The sequence below is a fragment of the Eriocheir sinensis genome, chromosome 13 (genome assembly GCF_024679095.1).
Source record: "Eriocheir sinensis breed Jianghai 21 chromosome 13, ASM2467909v1, whole genome shotgun sequence".
Lineage (NCBI taxonomy): Eukaryota > Metazoa > Arthropoda > Malacostraca > Decapoda > Varunidae > Eriocheir > Eriocheir sinensis.
In genome coordinates, this window is record NC_066521.1 from 14,490,102 (window position 1) to 14,516,448 (window position 26,347).

The 26,347-nt window shown below is 43.6% G+C and overlaps 1 protein-coding gene across 1 annotated transcript in view; it reads left to right on the forward strand.

The window, feature by feature from the left end:
* Positions 1-4,857: 4,857 nt before the first annotated feature.
* LOC126998050 (uncharacterized) overlaps positions 4,858-26,347 on the forward strand; it is a 28,408-nt gene continuing 6,918 nt past the window's right edge. Inside the window, exon 1 of the mRNA XM_050859367.1 lies at positions 4,858-4,988. The gene's annotated coding sequence lies outside the window, so the exon portion shown is untranslated. The remainder of the gene's footprint in view (positions 4,989-26,347) is intronic.

Below are 26,347 nucleotides of genomic sequence, written 5' to 3' on the forward strand. Positions count from 1 at the left end.
CTTCTTCTTCTTCTTCTTCTTCTTGTTTTCTTCAACTTTACTTTTTCGTTTTTCTTTGCTATTTTTTTTCTTCCCCTTCATCATCATCAACACATCATCATCCTCTTCTTCTTCATCTTCTTCTTCTTCTTCTTTTACCTCCTCCTCCTCCCCGCCCTCCTCTTCCTCCTCACATCTATGCATAACACAAATCTTCTTTTAATAGACGCATTCTTAAAATACAACAGAATCTTTCTCTCCTTCGCCACTCTGATAACATTTTAATAGATTCTTAACTCATACAAATTTTTACGGTTCTTTTTCCCTCTTTGTGATAGCTTATACTTTTAAATGATACGAAACCGGTGGAATGAACGACCTCACGATTACTTCCTTAGCAACACACACACACACACACACACACACACACACACACACAAGGACGGGAGGGGGTAGTAGAGAGGAAGGTTTGATCAGCGGTTCACCAAAAGAACATTGATTACTGCAGTCGATCAAACTTCAAAATAAATAGAAGAGTTTGCAGAAGCGAGTTTTTAGACCCTGGAGGAGGAGGAGGCGGAGGAGGAGGAGGAGGAGGAGGAGGAGGAGGAAGGTCAGGTTAGGATGTTCAGTTACCTGGCTGTTTGTTAGGTGATTCTTTAATTAGTTTTCGTGTGTGGCGTCGCTGCTTTGATTTACAGCTTAATGAAGGAGCCGAACGGTGTGGCGGGCTCGTAAAGGCTTATATATTTTGACGTGGACGCCGCAATGTGTCAAGGGAAGCAAAAAGAAGAAAATGATACCACTGAGGAAGCGAATATTAAAGTTCTGTAACGGTGCAGACTTAGGAAAGGTTATATCAGTAAATCTTCTCTCTATTACTATTATCAGCTAAGCTTTTATTCTTATCCATCTTTCTATTCGTATTTTGATAGTTTTTTTGGGGGGTATAATTAATGGTCTTAGTGTTAAGGTGGTAGTTTTGTGTTAATGAGATGCCAGATTTCTCGCTTAAGATATGATAAAGAAGATAAAGACAAAAATACAAACCAAACTAATACTATCATCATCATCATCATCATCATCATCATCAACAAGAACAAGAAGAAGAGAAGCAGCATCATTAGAAAGAACAGTTATGTATCTAAATCAACAAAAACAACACCAGCAGAAACAGAATCATGAGTACGAACATTAATTATAGGCTACATCGCAATCATTGACAACAACACAATCAATAACAGAAGTAGCATTAGTAGTAAGAGCGAGTCACTATCATCATAACAACAACAACAACAACAACAATAAGAACAGCAATAAGAACAACCACCACCACCAATACCACCATCACAATCACCACCACCACCACCACCACAACAACAACAACAACATCTCCACCACCAGGTACGCCCTTCGCCCAGGTAAGCACGAATGCCACACAGGTGACCTCGACCTTCCCCTCCCTACCCCCCCCCCAAAAAAAAAAAAAACATTTCAAGGCCATTCAGTCGCCTGGTCACACTCACTCACTTTTTTTTTCATTCTTTTTATGACGCGCCAAAACACGACCCGTAAATAGAAACCACACGACGACCTCTTTGAACGGAATGAAACACGGACTCAAGGGATTTTGACTTTCTCCTCCGCGGTTCCATTCTCACTTGATTTGCTTTTATGATACCGGTGCTTTGGCAGAGGAGGGGAGGGGGGAGGGATGGGGAGGAGGAGGGGAGGAGAAACGAAGAGGAAAGGGAGGGGTAAGGAAGAAGCGGGGTGGGCAGGAGTGATGAATGAAAAGGGGGGAGGGGGAGAGTAGGTGAAAGGGAGGGGAAGGGGAAGCAAAGAAGAGGGGAAGGGGAAGCAAAGAAGAGGGGATGGGGAGGTAAAAAGGAGGGAAAGAGGAGGTGAAAGAGGAGGGGGAAGGTAAGAGGGATGGATGAAAGGTGGGGAGGGGAAGAGTAGGTGAAAGGGAGGGGAAGGGGAAGCAAAGAAGAGGGGAGGGGGAGGTAAAGAGGAAGTGAAAGAGGAGGGGAAAGGTAAGAGGGATGGATGAAAGGATGGAAGAAATTGAGAGGAAGGGAGAAGAAGGGAAGGAGGAGAAATGGATGAGAAAAGGAGAAGAGAGCAGAGAGGGGTTGGGGTAAGAGGGATGGATGAAAGGGAGAAAGAAATGATGGGAAAAGATGAGTAAGGGGTATAACAGGTGAGGGGAAGGGGAGTGGCAGGGGGTGAATGGTAGGTAAGTAGGTAGGTAAGTAGGCAGGTAAGTAGGCAGGCAGTTAAGCAGGTAAGGTATGTGTTGTTACGTTTCTCTTATTACTCTGCTTTCTCGGCCCACTCTCTCTTCCTACTCTCTCTCTCTCTCTCTCTCTCTCTGCAGGGCCGTCGAGGGGGCACTGAGTTAAAACATTTCACTCCTGGAACCCGTTTCTCCGGCCCTTCCGCGAGGCAGCTCCAGGGTTCAATCAGGGAATGTGGCTGGACGGTGGTGGTAAAGATAAAACAATAGGGAGGGTGAGCTATAAAGGTAATGGGTGGAAAATGGCGAGGGTGTTGAGAGAGAGAGAGAGAGAGAGAGAGAGAGAGAGAGAGAGAGAGAGAGAGAGAGAGAGAGAGAGAGAGAGAGAGAGAGAGAGTGGGTGTAGGGAGAGGAAAGTAAATGGGCGAAAGAGATAAAGGAAATGGATGCTAAGTAGATGTAGAGAGAGGGTAGAAAATATATGATAGGGGGAATGGGAAGTGACAGAAATAGAGGAAACAGATATGAAGTAGAAAGGGTATAGAATGAGGAGAGAAAATGCGTGACAGAGATAAAGGAAAGGGGAGCGAGAGAGATAAGGAAGATGGATGCTAAGTAGAGTGCATGTAGAGAAAAGAGAAAGTATGTGTGATAAGGATAAAGGAATGTGAAGGATAAGAGATGAAGAGGAGGAAATGGATAAAAATTAGAAGGAAGTAGAAACAAGATAAGGTAAATGGAAGGATTGAGAAAGATATAATACAAAAGAATAAGGAAGAAGAAAAACGGAGAGAATGGAAATAGTAGTGAATGAATAGAGATGAAAAAATAAAAGAAAGTACAAATATATAGCGTAAAGCTGATAATGGAGTCTGTTACTAAGGAAAGACCAGAAAGTGCAAATATGTATAGAATGTTTGGTGTATGTAATTAGGAGAGTAAATAAGGGCGTAACGTGAGGGAAAACATGGTAAGATACGTAGACTAAATTGGGATCATAAATAACCATATCGTAACGGGCACATTATGAGATGGAACGGTGAGCATGGAAATGGCATTAGGAGGAGAGGTAATAAAGGAGAGGAGAGAGGTGAAGAATGAGATGAAATAGCAGATAACAATAAGGAATGGCGGTTGGTTAGGTGAGAAGGACGCTGATATAAATAATGGAACCTTTATCTCGTTCGCTGCGATTGGCACGGATTTCCCCTTCACTGGTAGCCTGGTACCATATAGTCTGTGGTGGATAGTGGAATGCTTCCCATGTGGTATTAGTATGCTGGATATCCCCTCCCAAGGTGCATGACTTTACATTTTTCTTCATTGAATTGCAGCAGACACTTTTTGTTCCACTCCTGTAGCTTGGTGATGTCTTTTTGTAGTTAATCCGCAGTCAAGGGGTTATATAACACAGGAAGGAAGAATAAGGGAGTAAGGAAGAGAGAAGAAGAAAATATGGACCAGAGAAAAAATAAAAGGGATAGGAAAGAAGAATGAGAAAATGAGGGAATAGAAGTCAAAGGCAGAAAAGATGAAAGGAAAAAATGAAAAGAAAAAATAATTATCCATAAAGAGAGACGGAAAAATAAATCTTAGCACGAAAGCAAAAGAAACAAAAAGGAAAAGAAAGCAAATTAAAAAAAGTAAAAAAAAATATTAGGTGGAAAATAAAACAAGAAAAAAAAACTTAGAAAAATAAAATAAACAAAAAGAAAACGACACACACAAAAAAACAGAGCCATACAAAACAAAGACAAATAAAACAAATAAAACAAATATTAGGTGCAAAATAAAATACAAAAAAACGAAGAAAAAATTAAATTAAAATAAAACGACACAACACACACACACACACACACACACACACACACACACACACACACACACACAGGGACAGACAGACACACCTTCGCGCCCTTGACAATGGACGCCGAGATAACTTTCCCTTCAGAATTTTACAACGCCGCCCGAACCGCCTTTTAGAGGAGGAGGAGGAGGAGGAGGAGGAGGAGGAGGAGGCAAGGTGAAGGTGAGAGCGGGAGGAAGGCGACGGAGGAGAGGTAAGGGAGAGGAGGGAAGATAAAGGATGAAGGGACAAGGAAAGGGAGAGGGAGAGAGAGGGAGAGAGAAAGCAAGGAGGGAGGAAAGGGAGGGAAGGGAGGGAAGAGACGTTGACGTGATATAATGTGGGATGCGAGAAGGAGATAACGATGAAGAATGGAGGAGGAGGAGGAAGAGGAGGAGGAGGAGGAGGAGGAGGAGGAGGAGGAGGAGGTGGTGGAGGAGGGATAAAACGAAACAGGTAAGGTGGTGACCAAGACAGGAGGAGGAGGAGGAGGACGAGGAGGAGGAGAAAGGGAGGGAAAATGTGAGGAGGAAGGGGAAGTGGGGGAGAAGGAGAATATTAATGAAGAAGGAAGAGAGAGAAGACCAAGAGGAGGAGGAGGAGGAGGAGGAGGAGGAGGAGGAGAAAACATCATAAGAAATCAGAAAAGTAGAAAAAAAAGTAGAAAAGGAGGCAGCAGGTTAGATGGAGGAAAGAAAAAAAAGGAAAAAAAGGAGGAAGAGGAGGAGGAGGGGGGAAAACAGTCGCAGAAGTTGGAGAAAGAACGAGGAGGAAGGAGGAAGCAGGAGGAGGAGGAGCAGGAGGTGGGGAAAGGAGGGGAAAGGAGGAGGAGGAAGGAGGAAGGAGGAGGAGGCGGGTCTCAGGAGATATACCCAGGCACGGTTCTCCCAGCCAGTCATTCGAGGAGCAGCCAGCGGAACAGCGGTAGGTGGTGCCTCTCTGCTGTCCGTGTGTGTGTATGTGTGTGTGTGTGTGTGTGTGTGTGTGTGTGTGTGTGTGTGTGTGTGTGTGTGTGTGTGTGTGTGTGTTACTTGTCTACTGTATTCAATGTCTCTGTGTGCCGTTTCCTTTCCTTGCTTTCTCTAGTTCGCCTTCTACAGCACCTTCAGGAGTTCAAGTTTGTATTTCTTCGTTCGTTTTTTCTTAAAGTGACACCCTCTTCCTCTTTTTTAATTGCTGCGCTTTCCTCTTTATCCGTACATCCTCCTCTTCTTCCTCTTCTTTATGGTACACTTACCTATTCCTCACTGGTACACTCTCTTCTTCCTGTTGAGGCTTATGGTCCACCTTCCTCTTCTTTTATCGGGACATCCTCCTCTTCCTTATCCGCCCACCCTCCTCTTCTTTAATGTACACTCTCCTCTTCTTTATTGCCATACCCTTCAATCCCTTACTGGTACACCCTCCTCTTCCTTCACCCTCCTCCTCTTTCTCCCCTCCAGCTCTCCACTAAAAAGGTTCGTGTTGATGGATAGCGTTTAGGTGGTCGTCCCCGTAGCAGCCCGTCCCCTTAATACACGGTGAAACATTGGTAGCCGTCGGCGGGTCTTAAAACACCTCGGCGGCCACCCTCACATATTTCACTAGACTTTCATTGGAGTTTGGGACATTTCCTGGGGTAGTTTTAGGACCCCTCTGGTAGTTTGACCCCTCTTCTGTACCGTGAACCTAAGGAAACACTCATTAGAACCCGACTGATCTCCTTTTCGGCCTTTGGAAGTGGTTGGTGTGAGGGGTGGAGGCGTCTGACAATACCGACCTTAACCTTAGCCTGGCCGCCTCTTTCACCGCTGCTGCCGTGCGCTAACCACTGGGTCATCGCCTCCAGGATTGGCGCGCCGAGTCCTTTCTTTCTTTACTCTTCCTTTCCTGGTTTCTTTACTCTTCTTTTACTGGTTCCTTCGTTCTTCTTTTAATCCTTTACTGGTTCCTTTACTCCTATGCTGGTTCCTTTACTCTTCCTTTACTCCTTTACAGGTTCCTTTACTCTTCCTTTATTCTTTTCCTGGTTCCTCTACTCTTCCTTTACTGTTACTGTTTCCTTTATTCTTCCTTTTCTCCTTCACTGGTTCCTTTACTGTTTCTTTACTCTGGTTCATGGTTCAGCGTTTAGGGAACTTTTTTTCGACCCTTAAGCTGCTTCCTTTACTGTAAATATAATGCGTTCCTTTGCGTGCAGTTAAGAAATGTTCCTCTAGTACATTGATTCTTAACCTGGGTTCGACCGAACCCAAGGGGTTTGGCGAAGACCCTCCCGAAAGATATTGCAATTTTGCAACTGAATTTTAAGCAAATTTTCTTTAATACTTTTATGGATTAAAATGGAATCCAATCTTTGTATTATCCAAAATTAATATACACTTCAATTTTGAAGCAAATTTTCTTCCACTTGTATGGTTATATATATATATATATATATATATATATATATATATATATATATATATATATATATATATATATATATATATATATATATATGACGGGTTCGGCTACTGTGCGGAAGGTTTCATAATGGTTCAGGGCCTCTGAAAAGGTTAATAACCACTGCTCTAGTAATATGAATACCAATAATTGAAATGATAGTAGCAATAATAATAAGAGTAATAATAATAATAATAGTAACAATAATGATAATAATAATAATAATAATAATAATAATAATAATAATAATAATAATAATAATAATAATAATAATAATAATAATAATAATAATAATAATAATAATAATAATAACAGTAAAATCAATTAGGCTCAGGTGTAAAACGCATATCACAGGTCCATTATCTATTAACCCGCAGTATTATCAGCGACAGAGAACTAACCATAAAAAAAAAAGTAATTGGACTCCGGAGCGGAGTTCAAATCAAAAGCATCGAGAGAAAAAATATTATCACCTCGCCGCTATTCCCTCCACCTTCCTCACCGGTACAGTTACTCCAACAAAATATCGGTCAACGTTTAAATTTTTATACACCTTTTGATAACGTAGACCCGCAGACGTTACCTGAGCCCTTGATTAGTGCCGCGAGTGACCGGTTCGTTGATCACCTTACCTGGAATTTAAAAAAAAGAACGTATTAAGTGAACAGCAACTTGGCCGGGGATTTTTGTAACTCTTATTTTTGTTACTCTTATTTTTGCTACTCTTGTTAGGCGGTGGGAGAGTGAGCAACCGCGTGTAATGTGAAAGTCATCCACCTCGCTGAGACCTGAGCTTATTAGGGGCAGGTGAGATTTGTACTCCTGTTCACCTGCGAGGCCATACTGAGCGTGGGAAATTTTATACACGATGCTGGTTTATATTGCGACTCTTCCTTGTTCTTCTCAGCCTCCTCCTCCTCCTCCTCCTACTACTACTACTACTACCACTACTTCTACTACTACTTTACATCTCTCTTCTCTCTACGCATTGTTAAGTCTCTATCCATGTTATTGGCGACAAGCGTGAGAAGATAGTTATAGAAAAAGAGAAGTGTGAGGATGAAAAAGAGGAGTGTGAGAGCGAAAAGAGGAGGGAGGAAAAACTTGAACATCACTCCGGGCGAATGGTTCAGTTTTATTAAGTTTTTATTATTTTTTTTTACTCCGGTAGGGTTGTGGGACCAAAAAAAAAGGGTGGGGTGGGGGGGTTTAAAAACGGGAGATGGCTAAGGTATTTGGAGTTCCGGGTTCAGTGGATTGATTTTTTGTTCTGTTTGTGTTTGTTTTCGAAGTTTGTGTTTGTGTCTTCCTGTTTGTAGCTAGTCCTGTTTTTCTTCCCTGTTTGTGCTCCGTTCTGTGTGTCGCTGTTTTTTTTCTCTTTTCTTTACTCTTGTTTTCTTTGTCATGTTTGCTCTAATGTGCTTGTACCTAAGTGTTTGTGTGCCCTGGTTGTTTGTGTTCCCAGTTAGTTTGCTCTGTTTTGTTTGTGTTTTGTCTCGTTTGTGCAGTTTTCTCTTAATGCTTTTCCCGTTTAAGTTAGTCCTTGTGTGTTTGGTCCAGCAGCAAAATCAACACAAAATCATTTCCATTCTGCTAGAGTTTCCTTAACCATCTCCTTTCGTTATTCTTCCCTTCTGTATATCTTATCTTTTTTCTCTTTTCCTTATGCTATTATTCCCTTTTGTACGTGTATATATATATTCTTCTTTTCCTCCTGTTATTCTTTCGTTCTGTGCATACATCATGACCACCCTCTACCCTCTCCCTCACATCAACATCATCCTTACACTCTTATGCTTTCACTCGTGCGCCTCACATGGGAGATAAAGGAAGAGACGGAGAGATAAATAAACACACGACCTGCAGTGATGCCTTGCCTGACTTCATCTCCATTAATCATCTGCGTCGCCGAGGGAAAGCTGGATAATATGATGCTGGAATCCCGTTTTCTATGCTACTTCCTTGACCACCATAAAGAAAACGAGGCGGGTGACCAGTTGAGGAGGAGGAGGAGGAGGAAGAGGAGGAAGAGGTTTTGCAGGGTCGTGAGGCGCCTCGTGAGTGGGTGTGAATAGTTTTTTTGTGTTTTCCGGGATGACTCGCCTAAAGGGGGTCGATGGCCACACCAACACACACACACACACACACACACACACACACACACACACACACACACACCTGTCGCCCCGCCTCCACACACCTGTTGATTATCTCCACCCACCTTTAGGCTTTGTTACCTGTCCTCCTTCCTCCCTTCCACACACCTGTTGATCACGTTCGCCTGCCTTGTTACCTGTCTTTTCCCCTCCCACTTGCACACCTGTTGATCACCTCCATTCACCTTGTTACCTGTCTTTTCCCCTCCCACTTGCACACCTGTTGATCACCTCCATTCACCTTGTTACCTGTCTTTTCCCCTCCCACTTGCACACCTGTTGATCACCTCCATTCACCTTGTTACCTGTCTTTTCCCCTCCCACTTGCACACCTGTTGATCACCTCCATTCACCTTGTTACCTGTCATTCCTCCCACTAACACCACCACCATCACCACCTCACACATCTGTTGCCTTATCTTCCTCCCTTTGCACCTCCACTATTTACCTTTCACTTCTTATCCTCCTTCTCCACCACACATATATTGTCTTCTCTTCTCCTCTCCCTTTTCCCTTCATATCTATTGCCTTCTCGTCTCTCCTCCCTCTGCCCTTCCTCCCTTGACATCTATTGCCTTCTCTTCTCCTCTCCCTCTTCTCTGAGTTCTCTTCCTCCCTTCACATCTCCACCTGTACCATTTATCAGTTATCATCTACTTTCCATACTCGTCTTTCACCTCACAACTGCTACTTTCTCGTCCTTCCCTTCACAACTTCACTATCTATCATTAACCTTCTACTTCCCATGCTCCTCTTTCTCCACACACCTGTTGCCTTCTCTTCATCCCCTTCACACCTCCACCTTATGAAAATGATCTTCCTCTTCCTCCTCCTCCTCTTCATCCACACACCTACTTCCCTCTTCCACACACCTCGTTCCACAATAAACCACACTAGTTAAATTTCTTCCCTCCGCCCATCATCTACACCTACTCTTTGTTCCTGTACCTGTTATCACACACACCTCTTCTCTTCACCTCGCCTACCTCATCGAACACCTCTACCTACTTTCTTTTTTTTCCCTTTTTTTAATCTTCAACAGCACAAACCAAGGCGGGGAGAAACACTTTATTTATTTTCGTAGCTTATTTAACTACGTCACCGCAATGAAACAATAGTAATAATAATGATAGCAATAATAGTAGTGATGATAATAATAATAATAATAATAATAATAATAATAGTAATGGACCGTTTACAAGGGAAGGGAAATTCACAGTCCATTTCTGCTCAGTGACGTAATGGCTCAAGACTGTGTGCTTGGCGGGGGAGGAGGAAAGGGGGAGGAGAGAAAGGTGGGAAGGAATGAAGAGAACAGAGGGAGGGAAGGAGAGGGAGAGAGGGAGGGAAAGTACAGGCGCAGCAGAGGAGAAGGAAAGGAGGTAATGGGGGAGGGGGAGGGAGTCTTGGTGGGGGGTAACATCTTATGACCGTGTGTGGGTGTGTGAGGAGAGGAGAAGAGGAGGAGGAGGAGGAGGAGGAGGAGGAGGAAAGCAAGAGAGGGAAGGAAACAGCGCATCGGTGATAGAGGGAGGTAAGGGGTGATAGACTTGATGGGGGGTAAGGGGCGGTCAGGTGAAGGTGACTGCCAGGTGAGGTGAAGGTGAAGGTGAGACAACAAGTGAAGGTGAAGGTGGAAAGGTGAACATCCGGAAGAGTGTGAATACCTGTTGGGTGATGAGGTGGAGGGCGGGGGAGGAGGGGGGCGGCGGTGGTGGTGGAGGGGGGTGAGGTGGAGTGCAGTCATGTGGAATATGGAGAGTGGACGGAAGGTGCCGGGAACGATATATGGAAGAGAAAGATTGCAAAGAGGAGGTGGAAGAGTGTTAGGTTAGGGAAATGAGAAGATGGGAGGAGATGGAGGAGGAGGAAGAGGAGGGAGAAAATGATGAAGAAAGAGTTGAAATATAGAGGTGCTGGAAAAGATATATGAAAGGAAAAGACTGCAAAAAAGGAGGTGGATGAGTGTTAGGTTATGGTAATGAGAAGACAGGAAGAGGTAGTGAAGGAGGAAGAGGAGGGAGAAAATGATGAAGAAAGAGTTGAAATATAGAGGTGCTGGAAATGAATATGGAAGGAAAAGATTGCAAAAAAGGAGGTGAAGGAGTGTTAGGTTAGGGTAATGAGAAGACAGGAAGAGGTAGTGAAGGAGGAAGAGGAGGGAGAAAATGATGAAGAAAGAGTTGAAATATAGAGGTGCTGGAAAAGATATATGAAAGGAAAAAATTGCAAAGAGGAGGTGGATGAGTGTTAGGTTAGGGTAATGAGAAGACAGGAAGAGGTTGTGAAGGAGGAAGAGGAGGGAGAAAATGATGAAGAAAGAGTTGAAATATAGAGAGCTGCTGGAAATGAATGTGGAAGGAAAAGATTGCAAAAAAGGAGGTGGATGAGTGTTAGGTTAGGGTAATGAGAAGACGGGAAGAGGTTAAGGAGGTAGAAAAGGAGGAAGAGGTAGAGGAAGAGGAGGGGGAGAGGAATGATAAAGAAAAGAGTTCAAGTGTAGAGATGTGCAGGATAGGGAAGGAACAGGTTATACAAAGGAGGTGAAAGAGTGTGTGGGTTGGGAAATGATATGACGCGAATAGGTAGGGGAGGAGGAGGAGGAGGAGGAGGGCAAAGAAAAGAGTTCGTGTAATGTGCAGCAACCATGTCACAGTAACGGTGTTGAAATGGGTAAACATATAGGCAGGAGAGTCTGGAGGGCGGCGTATGGGTAAAGGGTTCATGGAGACACGGTAAAAGGGAGGGAAAGGCGTGCAAGGAAAAGGGTGGGTAGTAAAGGAAGAGGTGAAGTTTAGGTAGGGATGGGAGGGAAAAGATGTGTCTAGATAAAAAAGGAAGGAAAAAAAGGAAAAGGAGATAGGGCGGAGAGGAAGCAAGGGAGAACGACAGACAGGAAAGGAAAGGGAGGACAAAAGTATAAAAATCATGTACTATAAAAAAATAAGAAGGGATGAGAGAGAGGGAGAAACAAAAAAGGAAAAGGAGATAGGACGGAGAGGAAGGAAGGGAGGAACGACAGACAGGAGAGGAAAGGGAGGACAAAAGTATAAAAATCATGTACAGTAAAAAAATAAGGAGAAAGAAGTGAAGGGAGAGAGGGAGAAACAAAATAGGAAGGAAGGAACAATAGACTGCGAGTAAAAAGAATAGAAAATTATGGAGGAAAAGAGAAGGAAAGAAAGGACAAAACAAAAAGATTATTAATGAAGGAAGAAGGACCATGAGTGTAAGGAAGGACCAGGGAAGGAAGGGAAGGAGGCTGAAGTAGACGAGCAGAAAATACCCAGAACACGAGACAGGCCTTAGGGGGTTAGCTGGAGCCTCCCTGATCTTAACCGGGCATTCCAGACGGGACTCCACCCTTCCTACTCCACCCTTGAGTCATGGAGGGGAGAGGAGGGAAGGGAGAGAAAGGACGGGGAGGAAAGAAAGGAGAAAGTGGAAGGGTAAGGATGAGAAGATTAGGAGAAGGGATGAAAACAGAAGGAGGATAAGGAGAAAAAAAAGAGTGAAGGGATGGAAAGGAACAAGGAAAGAAAGGAGAAATTGGAAGGGTAAGGATGAGAAGAATGGAAGGGATGAAAACAGGAGGAGGATAAGGAGAAAAAAGAGTGAAGGGATGGAAAGGAACAAGGAAAGAAAGGAGAAACTGGAAGGGTAAGGATGAGAAGAATGGAAGGGATGAAAACAGGAGGAGGATAAGGAGAAAAAAAGAGTGAAGAGATGGAGAGTAGCAAGGAGAGAAAGGAGAAAGAAACGGAGACAATAAATAATGAAGAAAAGGCGGAGATAAAAACGGAAGAATAAATAGAACAGAGGATGATAAAAGAAGGCACGTGACGGTGGAAGGGAGAGAAGAAGAATTGTAGGTAAAGGAAGCTAGGAGGGAGACGAAGAGGGGGATAAAGGAAGAGAGGGAAGACAGGAGGAAGAAAGCGAGAGTATAGAATGAGGGAAAGAAAGGTAGAAGGGAGAGACAAGATGGCAAAAGGGAAGAAATAAAGAAGAATAAATGAGGGAGAAACGGAGGAGACAAGAAAACAGATAACAAGAAGAAACAAAAGAAAGGAGAAGAGGAGAAAAAGACAAAGAATAATAACAACGAAATTGAGGAAGAGGAAGTGGGAAACACTCAATAAGAAAAAGGAGACAGGAAAGTGAGGAAGTGGAGGAGGAGGAAATCCACTTACACAAATAAAGAAACGAAAGAAGAAAACCAATTGACGGGAAACAGGGTAAGGGGAGAGAGAGAGAGAGAGAGAGAGAGAGAGAGAGAGAGAGAGAGAGAGAGAGAGAGAGAGAGAGAGAGAGAGAGAGAGAGAGAGAGAGAGAGAGAGAGAGAGAAAAAGAACAGGAGGAGGAAGGAAGAAGAGAGGGAGGGAAGGAGGGAAAGAGAGAGAGAGAGAGAGAGAGAAGGTGAGAGCATTCAGGTGAGAAAGGTAAGGTGAGTTCAAGGAAAGAAAAGATGAATGATTGAATAAGGAAAGGAGAGGAACGTTGAGAAAGGAGGAATAAAAGGAGGAAGAGAAGGAAGAAGACAAAGGGGATAAAAGAAGAGAGCGGTAGATAGATAGACAGGAAGAGGACAGGTGGGTTCAGGAACAGAGATGGATGATGAAGTAAGGAAGGAAAAGGATAGTAGAGGAAGGACAAAAGATGAAAAGAAGGAAGGAAGACAGGGGGAAAAAGAGGAAGGAAGGGAGGTAGATAAAGACAGGAAGGAGAGGAGTAGGATGATAGTGGGTAAGAGGGTAGAGAGGAGAGAGAAAGAAAGGATGGAAGAGATAAAATAGGATGGCGAGAGGGAAGAAAGAATGAAGAGGGGAAGGAAGCTTCAGTAGAGGAAAATATATACGGAGGAATAGGGAAGGAGAGGAAAACAGATAAAATATGGAAGAGGAAGAGAAGCATAACCAAGTAGATGGAGGAATGAAGGAACACAGAGGAAGGAATCTAAATAGTGCAAAGGGATGGGAGATGAATAAAGAGGAAACATGGAAGAGGAAGAAAAGGATAACCAAGTAGATGGAGGAATGAAGGAACACAGAGGAAGGAATCTAAATAAGTGCATAGGGATGGGAGATGAATAAAGAGGAAACATGGAGAGGAAGAGAAGGATAACCAAGTAGATGAAAGGATGAAGGAACACAGAGAAAGGAATCTAAATAAGTGCATAGAGATGGGAGATGAATAAAGAGGAAATATGGAGAGGAAGAAAAGCATAACCAAGTAGATGGAGGATGCAGGGACGAAAAGGAAGGAATGTAGAAGTATGAATATGCAAGGAGGAGGAAAAAAAATGAATTACGGGACAGTAAGGGAAGCATAACTAAGTGGACGAAGGAATGCAGCGACGAAGAGGAATGAAGACAGGTGGACAGACAGGTAGATAACGGGCTGAGGTAAGCGATGGGGGTCCAGGTGACAGACGACAGGTGGGCAGGTAAGGGTGAGTGACCTGTCCTCCCCACCTGCAGGTCACGTATACCTGAGCAGGTGATCGACAGTTGAAAGGGGGGAGGGAGGGAGATGGAGGGGGGGAGTTGACTAGGAAAGGAAGGTAAGGTAAGGTAAAGTTTGGGGGAAGTTCTAATACGTTTCTCCTTATAAGTTTGAACATAAAGAAAAATAAATGACAAATCGAGTCTTTTATTCTCCCGGTCTTGTATATTTTCCATTAACTTTCGCTCGTGGTGTTTTGGCGGTGTTCCGAAAAGCTTCGTTCACCTTGAGAAGCGCCGGGGAGGTTTCAAGAGAGCGAGGAGGGAAGAGAATCCGCAAATAAAACTGTCTGAAATATCAATACTGAGACGGTGTGCATGTGTGTGTACCTGTGTGTGTGTACCTGTGTGTGTGTGTGTGTGTGTGTGTGTGTGTGAGATCACCGCCACCTTACTCGTTTATCGCTCCCTCCTCCTCCTCCTCCTCTCTCTCTCTCTCTCTCTCTCTCTCTCTCTCTCTCTCACGCACTGAACAAAGGAACAGCGACGTGGAAGCTTATCTAGCATTACCCTGTTATTATTTTCTTCAACATCGTTTAATTTCATATTCAGACCCTCTTGCAGTTTAATCTTATAGTATTGTCTTGATCTACTCAGGAAGTTCTCGATCTCTCATACTTATTTTCTTTCATTATTTTCTTATTTTCTCTGTCTTTCTTTCTTCCTCCTTTTCTTTCCTTTATTCTTTCGCTTCCTCTCCCTCTCCCTCTCTTTCTCTCTCTCTCTGCAGGTAAGGTTATGTGAGGAATTTTCAGCTCCTAACAACACCTCCCACTGAGTTATGAGGCTTACGGTAAGAGTTATAGGTGGCAGGTGTGGCAGGTGAGGTAGGTTACAGTTAGCGGTGGTGGTGGTGTTAGGGTAAGGGTAGGTAAGGTGAGGTAGGGTGTAAGGGAAAGGTATAAGGGGCATGAGATAGTGGAGTTGAGGGGCAGAATAGTTTGTGGTGATACTGAATTGCGTCTTGTTAGTGGTGGTGATGGTGGTGGTAGTGGTAGGGAGGGTAGTTAGGGTAATATGTAAGGGACAAAGGATAGTGGTAGTGATGGTGGTGGTAGGTTAGTGGTATTGATAGCAGTGGTAGTGGTAGTGACAGTAGAAGAGATAGGTAGAGTAGGAGATTGGCAGTGGGTAGTGGTAGTAGTGGCAGTGGTGATAGTGGTCTTGGTTGTTGAGTAATAGTAGTAGTTGTGGTTGGTGGTGGAATTTTTATAGCAGTGGTGGTGGTGGTTGTGGACGTAGGAACAGAGCAATTAGCGTCAGTTTAAAATCAGCTCACACACTTGATTAAACACACACACACACACACACACACACATTCTCCCAGTCAAGAAGATTTAAGAATGGGCATTGTCTTAGTGTGGGAGTGCGTGTGCGTGTGTGTGTGTGTGTGTGTGTGTGTGTAAGAGTGAAGGTGAAGGTGAAGGCTTTCGGGACAACGCCCAGTCTGGTCAACCTTCCCCGCCAGACGGTCAAAAAGATTACCAAAATATTCCCCGCAAGTTCAAGTTTTATCATTTTACTCTGCGGGGTTTTGTCGTTCTCTTATTGACACGTTCTTGATTTGCATACTTTTGTTTATACTGTTATACTGGGAGCTTTTATTTTTTTATTTTTTACAACAAAGGAGACCGCTCAAGGGCACAAAAAAGGAAACAATAATAATCAAAAAGGAAGGTGAGGTCTCATTATTAATTTTTCTCTTAGGTCTTATTATTCTTTCATAGGAGCAACGTTTAGCGAGCTTTATTTATTTATTTATTTACTTATTGTCTTCGAGCTGCTCCCGTTAGTGTAAAAATGGTTATCCTTGAAGTATTTATTATAGAAGATAGATAAATATAGATACACAGAGAGAGAGAGAGAGAGAGAGAGAGAGAGAGAGAGAGAGAGAGAGAGAGAGAGAGAGAGAGAGAGAGAGAGAGAGAGAGAGAGAGAGAGAGAGAGAGAGAGAGAGAGAGAGAGAGAGAGAGAGAGAGAGAGAGAGAGAGAGAGAGGAGGAGGGGTAGGGGGAGGGGGGGGGGGGGGGGGGACATAGGGGGTAGTGCGGTAAGGATCCACAGCCTAACAAGGTAACTTTGTAAAACGGCATTCCTCCTAAGGAGGAGGAGGGCACTGAAGGAGAGGGAGGAGGAGGAGGAGAGGAGGAGGAGGAGGGGAGAGGGAGGAGGAGGAGGAGGGGGAGGAGGAGGAGGAGGAGGAGGAGGAGGTAGCGGGATCTTAGTCTGGAGGGGGTGGTCGCTGAAGTGTAGAATTCAATATTATTTCTTGTTACACCAATTTTTAGACTTGGGAGCTTTCGTTTGTTTGTCTGTCTGTTTTTCCTCCTATAAATTTGGGTGTCTATCTGTATAATAATCAATCAATCAATCAATTCTATCTATTCACCTCTCCGTCTTTTTATTTCTCTCTCTCTCTCTCATATTTATTCTGATACCTAAAATGAACTCTACCTTTTATTTTCCCGGTAAGTTAATTCCTTAAGACTTTTCCTTTTCTCCTCCTATCGCACTATCCTATCTTCTATCGTATCTTTTCCCTCCATATCCCTTTCCTTTACTCGTTTATCCATCTTTATCTTCTCTCCATTTTCTCTTAATTTCCTTCTGTATCTCTCGTTCCTCGTTCCTCCTTTCTTTATCTTTCATTTTTTGCGTCCCCTATTTCTACATGTATCCCTGTAAACTTTTGTCGTCTTTCCTTTCTTAATTATCTGTTTCTTTTCTTTTATCTTCTTCTATCTCTCCCTCCTTTCTTTCGTCGTCCTTCTCTTCCTTCCCTTCAGTCTCCCACGAAAACCTATGAATATGTGTGTCTGTGTGTGTGTGTGTGTGTGTGTGTGTGTGTGTGTGTGTGTGTGTGTGTGTGTGCGCGCGTGCGTGTTTTGTATCGTTTATCTGAATCGTTTATATGAATGCATTTTTATATTTTTTTTGTGAGTGACAAGTCAAGCAAGAAGCATAAACGATTACTTGAGGCTTCAGTTAAATAGAAAGTTGAATATATGAATCAATAAGTGTCACTCCAGAACAGATTGATGAAAGAAAAAAAAGATTAAGGAAACCAACCGGACCTGACCTAACTTTTTACTTACGTTTTTTCTTAATCTATTCAACTCCACCAATTTATCTCTCAATTTATGCATCACATCGAGCAGACGCGTTCTCTCTCTCTTTTTATAATCTCTTCCTTCCTGGTGCCAAATGTCTCGCTATCTCTCTCACACGCCGCCACTGATTCCAGATTGCGGCAGGTCGGAAGGTGAGTCAATCAGGATGTTAATTAGGGACGCAGGTGAATCAATCAACGCAGGAGCCATGAACACCTGAGACGCTTATCTTACCTCAAGGAACTCAACAACCGGATTTAGCCATGAATTCTACGCGTTTTTTTTGTTTTAGTTAATAATTCAAGTATTCGTTTATTTATCTTTACGAAGAGATATTTTTCCTCTTTTTATATTTCTTCCAGGTCTCAAATTTTCATCTCTCTCTCTCTCTCTCTCACTTTTATTAACTTTGGCAATCCTTTTTTTTATTTTGCTTTATTTTCTTCGCTTATTGTTTCTTCTACTCGTTTATTTATCTTTACGAGGAGTGACATTTTTCGTCTTTTTAAATATCTTTCTGGTCTTAAATTTTCGTCTCTCTCACCCACACTTTTATTAACCCTGGCAATCATTTTTTTCTTTAGCTTTACTTTCTTCGTTTATCAATTCTTCTGCTCGTTTATTTATCGTTACGAGGAGTCATATTTTTTCCTCTTCTTTAAAATCTTTCTGGTCTCAAATTTTCGTCTCTCTATCACACTCACTTTTATTTATCCCTGACACCCTTATTTTTTCTTTCCTTTTATTTATTTTCATTCCTCCGCCTTCTTTTATTCCTTTCCATATTTTCTCTTTCGTTCAGTCGCTTTCTTGTTGCACCTTTTCCCTCCATCTCTCTTTCCTTTCCTTCTTTATGTTTCTTTCTCGTTATTTTATCTCCCTCTCCTTCTCTCTCCTTTCGTCCCTTTTTTCCTCTATCTCTCCTTCCGTTCGTCCTCTTCCTATCCTGTCATACCACTCACACCCCATTTTCTTCACCCTCAAAAAAAAGCTCAAAAGGGATCGTTAACTCTCCTAAAACTCTTTTGCCATCCCCATTTTGTCGTCTCTTGCCCTTTCCTATTTTGTCCTCTCCATTTTTCTTCCCTTTCTGAATTTTTTTTTCAAACCGTATTTCTTTCTTTTTCCCCTTCTCCTTCTTCTCTAATCTATTTTTTCTCTCATTCTCTCTATCTTTTATTCCTTTCCCTTTTTCATTTTTCCTCCATCTCTCTCTCTTCCATTCGTAACTCCTCTTCAAATTCCATCCCTTTTTCCTTTTCCCTTCCTCTAATCGTTTCTATCCATCTCCATATTTTTAAACGTATCAGGCTCCCTTTGCGACTATTCCCAAAGCCATAGGAAAGACTAACCGGATTTTCATGGCTGGTTTTTCCGTTCATGGCGTAGAAATCGTGTACAACTATCACTAGGATCACAAAACAAGCCTTGAAACGCCCAGCAAATTCCACGAGAGGCTCTTCGAACAGGCGAACTGGGGAGGCGATGCGTTTAAGGGCCAATTCGCCAGTTCAACACCGCCATTGTAAGCGCCCAAACCAAACTATATTCTCCACAATGATCCGTTATTTCTACTCAATACCAGATACTAGAGAGAATTCCTGTGTGGTTTCCTAAAATTTCCTCCTTTTTTTTATCAGCGCCAAACACTAGACAATGAATTTTCGTGGTATTTCGTGTTTGGTTGGGGAGCTTACGAACTTGTTGCATTGGACTGTAAAACTGGCACTGAGGGCCGTATTTTAAGACACCATCGCTTCTCACATTAACTATTTCTAAAGGTCAAAGAGGGGATCAATCTGCATTTCATGAGTGTTTTTAAGGTTCATGGGACAGAAGAAGGGTCAAACTACCACCAGGGTCATAAAACTACTCCTGGAAAGGCCTACAGCTCTAACGAAAGCCATGTCAAATATGTGAACTTGGGCGACGAAATGTTTTAAAATACGACCTTAAGACTTCGGCCCAGAGATTCAAAGAGGATCGTAAACTCTTCTACAAACAACACCTTCATCTTCCCACGACCACAAGCAACATGGCAGCCAGATAGGAGGTTCCGTTACACTGTTAATCCCTTCCCTGCCTTCCCTTGCCTCGCGCCTTCCCTTCCAGACTCCGCTCTTCCTTGCCTCATCCTTCCCTTCTATTCTCCTTCTGCCCTGTCCCCTTCCTCCTATTCTTCCCTTCCCTCACCCCCTTCCCCTTCCTATCCTCCGCTCTGCCTCGTCCTCTTCTATTCTTCCCCTTTCCTGCCTTTCCTTGCCTCATCCCCTTCCCCTTCTATTCTCCCTTCTGCCTCGTCCCCTTCCCCTCCTATTCTTCCCCCTCCCTGCCTTCCCTTCCCTCACCCCCTTCCCCTTCCTATCCTCCGCTCTGCCTCGTCCCTGTCCTCTCCTATCGCTCCCCCTGCCTCCCTCCCTCCCTCCCTCCTCTCAGCCTCCTTGTCCAGCGGGGGTCAATGTCTGTCCTTCCTGTTCCTCATGACCCGCTTCGCTCCTCCCCTCTTTGTCTGTCTGTCTCTGTTTGTGTCTGGCGGTTTGTCTGTCTGTGTCTTTTATTTTCTTTATCTCTTTCCTTTTCGCATTTTGTCCTCTCCCTTATCTTCCATTTCTGATTTTTTTTCAAACCGTATTTCTTTATTTTTCCCATTCTCCTTCTTCTGAAATCCATTTTTTTCTCTCATTCTCTTTATTCCTTTCCCTTTCTTTTTTTCCCTTCATCTCTCTATGTCTCTCTCTCTCTCTCTCTCTCTCTCTCTCTCTCTCTCTCTCTCTCTCTCTCTCTCTCTCTCTCTCTCTCTCTCTCTCTCTCTCTCTCTCTCATTCGATACCCTTACCCAGTCGACACGTTTAAGAGCGAGAGTGAGTGACCCCAATTGACCTTTCTTCCCTCTCTTCTCTCCCCCTCTCTCCCCCCTCACCTTTCCCTCCCCCCTCCTCTCCCCTCTCCCCCGTAAACGCTAACTTCCATGTTGGTTTGCTCGGTCGTTTGTTCGTGTCTCTTCACTTTCTTTATGTTTGTCCCGTGTTGTTTGGTTTTTGTTTTGTTTCCTGAGGGACGGTGGTGGTGGAGGGGGGGGGGGGTGAAAGTTCAAGGGAAGTCATTTGGTTTCTTTCAAAATAAAACTCATCTTCAGTGCTTCATAAAAAAAACTCTTCTCGTCATGCTCAGTAAAAAGGTCAATCTCTTTCAAAATAAAACTCATCTTCAGTGCCTAAAAAAGTCAATCTTCTTCACAAAGTTTTTTTTTTTTGTTTCACTGTATTCTCCTTTTATTCCTTCAATATTCTGCACATATATTATTTCTTTCCCTCCCTCACCTCTCCATCCTTGCCCTCCACTCCGTTCCATTCTCCTCCCTATATCTTATTCCTATTTTTCAGTGCTATCCTTTACATCCATTACTGTCCTACTATTCTCTATCTCCTCATCTGCTTCCTCGTCTCCCTTACCCTTCCATTCTTCTCCCTTTATCCTATCCCTATCCTTCAATGCTGCCCACTACATCCATTACTGTTTTACCTTTTCTTATCTCCTTATCTTCTCCTTCCTTGTCCCTCCATCCATTCCAATCTCCTCCCTCCATTCCGTTCCTATCTTTCAGTACTCTGCCCTATACATCCATTATTTTTTTCTCTCTTTTATCTCTTCATCTCCTTCCTTGTCTATCACTTCATTCTATTCTATTCTCCCTTTCATCCATTCCTATATTTTAGTACTAATCTCTACACCCATTACGGTCTTATCCTTCGTTATCTCCTCGTCTCCTATCTCTTTGTCCCTCACTCAATTCCATTCTCTTCCCATTATCCCATTCCTATTCTATTGCTCTCTACATCCATTAGTGTCTTAACCTTTTTTTATCTTCCCATTCCTTAACCTTTACTGCATTCCATTCTCCTCCTTCCTATCCTTCATCACCTCTCCATCCCCTACCTTGTCCTCAGCTCCATTTCCTTCCATCCTCCCTCTATCCCATTCCCCTCACTGCTATCCTTCATATCATTACTCTCAAACCTTCACTCATCTCCTCCTCCTCCTCCTCCTCGTCCCTTTCCCTCGCATTGCTTCCGCGTTGCTCCCAGTCTTGTGATGCTCCTCCCCGATCCAATCTCGCCCTTTTATGCAACTGGTAAGCACAGGTATGCCCAGGGACCCACCGACTCTTGAGACAACGTGGGTACAGTTATCTCCCTCCTCCCTCCTCCTCTTGATGCTGCTACTCCTCCTCCTCCTGCTGTTCCTCCTCCTCCTCCTCCTCCTCCTCTAACACTAAGCTACTGTTCCTGTTTTTACCTGTAGTCCCGTCCCAGGTAACACAGAACACAGGGCAAGGTTACGGTACCTACTTGTTGCTTTCGTCCCCCGACACGACTTTCTCTGTCAATTTATTCATCTATGTATCAGTCCACTCCCCCCCCCCACACACATTATATTATTACCTATCCGACTCAGGTTCCTTTTTAGGGTTAGGGTTTAGGGGTGTGTGAGTTGAGGGATCTCGTCAACACTTCACCTGCACGAGCCTCACACCTGTTGATTTACCTTCGTGGTTGCGGGAGTCGCCAGGTAAACGCATCCGTGATTTATTAAAGAAAAAATAGAAAACATAAAGAAAACGTCAAAAAGAATCCACGAGAGCCAACGAGCAAATCTTAAAAGGAAAATAATTATTGATACTTTTTTCTTATTCTGTTATTTATGTGTATATATTTTTAAAGCAGGAAGTCAGGTTGCTTCTCCACGTCTTAAGAAGAAAGTTTGTTTTCATAACGTAAGAAGGAGCAGTCGGCGGGGTCAGGAGAGGATTAGTGCGTGTGTGTGTGTGTGTGTGTGTGTGTGTGTGTGTGTGTGTGAGAGAGAGAGAGAGAGAGAGAGAGAGAGAGAGAGAGAGAGAGAGAGAGAGAGAGAGAGAGAATAACCAACCACATCCCATTAGTGAGGAACTCCTGGTGTGTCCGAGTACTTTAGCGAGACATAACGTGGAGGGAGGGGGAGGGAGGGGGAGGGAGGAGGAGGGAGAGAGTGAGAAAGCCAGGGGGAGGGAGGGACGAAGATAAAGAGAGAGACGGACCTTGTGAGAAAGGAAATGATGGAGGGATGGGACAGGGGACGGAGAGAAAGGCGGGAGGGAGAAGGAACTGAAGGACGAAGGGAAAATAAATAAAGGGAGGAAGAAACGGAGTAGAGGAGGGAAAAAATGGAGAGACGAATGGAGAGAAAGTGTCACAGAAGGGAGGATGGTAGAAAGGAAGGGTAGAGGAAAGTAGACATAAATAAGAATAGATAGGAAGAGAGTGAGAAAGCGAAGACGAACCAGATGAGAAAGGAAATGAGGGATAATGATGGTATTGAGGCGCAAAGACTGATGGGATAAAGATGGGAGAAGAGGACGATGGGATGAAGGAAGAAGAGCAGGAACAAAGGATGGAGATGGAGGAAGATGCTGGGTAAAGAGAAGAAGGGAGGAGGTTGGGAGGGGGGGGGGGCAAGAGGGAGGATACGCGTAGATGGGATAAAGAAGGAAGATGACGAAAGGGAGACGTGATCAGAAAAAGCAAGAACGTAGGAAGATGCAACGCGAGATAATCATGTAGGAGATGGAGGAGGATGCTGGGTAACGAGAAGGAGGGAGGAGGTAGAAGGGCAAGAGGCAGGATACTCGTAGATGGGATAAAGAAGGAAGATGACGAACGGGTGACGTGATCAAAACCTGTATTATAAACCAACTTGTATTATAATCGTATCTGCACGTCATCAGTTCGTCAGTTTGAAAAGCCTCTCGTAAAAGTTCCTCGGCAGTATTTTTAAACATTTCGTCGCCCAAGTTCACCTATATGGAGTTTGGGGCATTTCCAGGAGTAGTTTTATGACCCTGGTGGTAGTCTGACGCTTCTACTGTACCGTGCACCAAAAGAAACACTCATTAGAACCCTCTCGTAGAAGTTCCTCGGATAATGGGGCGTATTTTGAAACATTTCCTCGCCCAAGTTCTCATACATGACAAGGTTTTTCTAGGAGTTTTGGGCATTTCCAGGAGTAGTTTTATGACTCTGGTGGTAGTCTGACGCTTCTTCTGTACCGTGCACCTAAAGAAACACTCATTAGAACCCTCTCGTAGAAGTTCCTCAGATAATGGGGCGTATTTTGAAACATTTTCTCGCCCAAGTTCACATATATGACAAGGCTTTTCTAGGAGTTTTGGACATTTCCAGGAGTAGTTTTATGACCCTGGTGGTAGTCTGACGCTTCTCCTGTACCGTGCACCTAAAGAAACACTCATTAGAACCCTCTCGTAGAAGTTCCTCGGCAGTATTTCTAAACATTTCCTCGCCCAAGTTCACCTACATGACAAGGCTTTTCAAGGAGTTTGGGGCATTTCCAGGAGTAGTTTTATGAGCCTGGTGGTAGTCTGACGCTTCTTCTGTACCGCGCACCTAAAGAAACACTCATTAGAACCCGACTGATTCCCTCTTTGACCTTTAGAAATATGTGATGTGAGAAGCGAAAATGTCTTATAATATCGACCTTTATTTATTTACAGTAGAGGAAGCAGCTCAGGGGCAAAACAAAACAAAACAAAAATAAAAACAAAAGCAAATAATCCCGGTAAAGAAAACAGAACCAGAGGCCAAAAAGAGAGGTCAGTTTCGGATGGACTGTTTTTTTTATTTTTTATCCTAGTGATGATTCTACACGACTCATCTTGAAACGATAACAAAACAAAACAAAACAAAACAAAAAAAGAAAAAGAAAAGAAAATCCAGCTAATCTTCATCGTGGTCTTGGAAAAGTCGGGAAAGGAATGAAGGCTAAAGAAAACGAGAGACAGGAAATGAGTGAAAAAAAAAAGTTTAATAATAATGCCGTGATGGCAGCCCGATACGTGTTATATTAGTGGACCCAAGAAGAACGAAGATGGGACGTGATGGGTACCTGTCACCATTATGAGTCTGGGTACGCGACCTCCGGGCATTAATACCGACGAAAAAAGCTCACAGTGTTTGCTGGGAGAGGGAAAGTGGGGAAGGAAAGGGAGGTGAGGAGGGAGGGGAAGAGAAGGGGAGAGGAAGGGAGGGGAGGGGATGAGAAGAGAAGGGAAGGGAAGGGAAGGGAGGGGAAGGGAAGGGAAGGGAAGAAAAGGGAAGGGGAGAGGAAGGGAAGGGGAGAGGAAGGGAAGGGAGGGGATGAGAAGGGAAGGGAAGGGAGGGGAGGGGAAGGGAAGGGAGGGGAAGGGGAGGGATGGGAAAGAGAGGGGAGAGGAAGGGAGGGGAGGGGATGAGAAGGGGAGAGAGGGGATGGAGGGGGCGAGAGGAGGAAGGGGGTGGGAGGGGGTATGCGTGTGGCAGGACTGGAACAAGGAGAAAGGGAAGGAGAGGGAGGAGGAGGAAGAGGGAGAAAGAAAGAGGATGGGATGGCAACAGGGAGACAGAAGAAGGAGAAAGGGAAGGAGAGGGAGGAGGAGGAGGAGCAGGAGGAGGAGGAAGCAGGAAAAAAAAAGGACGGGATGGCAACAGGGAGAAGAGTGCGATTTAAGGACGAAAGGAGAAAGGAAGGGAGAAGGAGGAGGAGGAGGAGACAGGGGGGGGGGTGAGGAGGAGGAAGAAAGGGAGCAAGGGTTGAAGGGAATTATGCGTGTGACAGGAAGTGATTAGATAGTTACGTGACTCCTCTTCAGCACCTGTGTGGACGCCCGGCAGGTGGAGGAGGAGGATTTTAGTATTATCATTATTCTTATTACTACTACTATTACTACTACTACTACTACTACTACTACTATTTTATTACTATTATCTGTTCTTATTTTCTATTCTCTTACTACTTTACTCTTATTTACTACTCTTCGTATTCTCTACTATCTTTTCTATTTTCTTACTACTACTACTATACTACTACTACTACTACTACTACTACTACTACTACTACTACTACTTCTGCTACTACTCACACTGGTTACACTTCTTCTGCCTACACAAGATACATTTTTTTCCTCAACTCTTTATCTTCTTATAATTCACGAAGAAAACATTAAGTGAACTGGAGAGGAAAAGTCCAACAGACCGAACATAAGGCAACAAGACGTCTAGACATTATCAAGGGAATTTAGAAAAGAGAGAGAGAGAGAGAGAGAGAGAGAGAGAGAGAGAGAAATACAATTATATGCAATACGTAAATCGATCTCATGCTTAAGATACAACAGACCGCTTACCTTTAAAAATAATGATATGAAAATAATCTTTAGGTGAATTTTAAGTCCCCTGAGCGAGGTCAATGTTCACCTGGATGACAGACATACAGGTAACCTCGTAAAATATCTCTACCTTAATTAGTTTACTTTTTGATGATTGAAGAGAATTACCTGAGTATACCTGAGGGAGAGAGAGAGAGAGAGAGAGAGAGAGAGAGAGAGAGAGAGAGAGAGAGAGAGAGAGAGAGAGAGAGAGAGAGAATGTGCGTGTGTGCGTGTACTGGACCATTAAGTACGTAGGGTTAAGAGAGGAATGAGGTGAAAAGTAATTATGGAAAGGAATGATGACTTGAGGTTACGATGGATAATGGCGCTTTCTCCTCCTCCTCCTCCTCCTCCTCCTCCTCCTCTTTCTCTCTCTGGACGTCTTTTCTCTCATCTCCTACTCGTCTATGATTATTCCAATACACGATTTCATCCTTTTTTTTTTTTACTTCCAATCCCTTGCTTTCTACTTTCTTTTGTTCCTCCTCTCGCTTCATTTTCTTTTATTATCATTATTGCTCTACTTCTTCTTCCATTTCTTTTCCTTCATCATTTTCTTAATTTTCTTCATCGTCTTATTATTGCTATTGGTGGTCGTGGTACGGGTTGTAGTAGTAGTAGTAGTAGTAGTAGTAGTAGTAGTAACAGAAGAAGTATTTATCTCGTTACCAGTTAGTCAATTTCTCCATTCACTTAACACATTTCTTCTCTAATACTCGAGTCACTTTTTTTTTTCCCCTTATGAAAGTCAAGCGAAGACCGCGAGCAATGCGCCTTTTTTTTCCCCCTGCCCGTCTCGTGTCGTTCAATGTTCCCGTAATGCGATCCGGCTCTCTTGGGACCGACTCGGGGCTTTC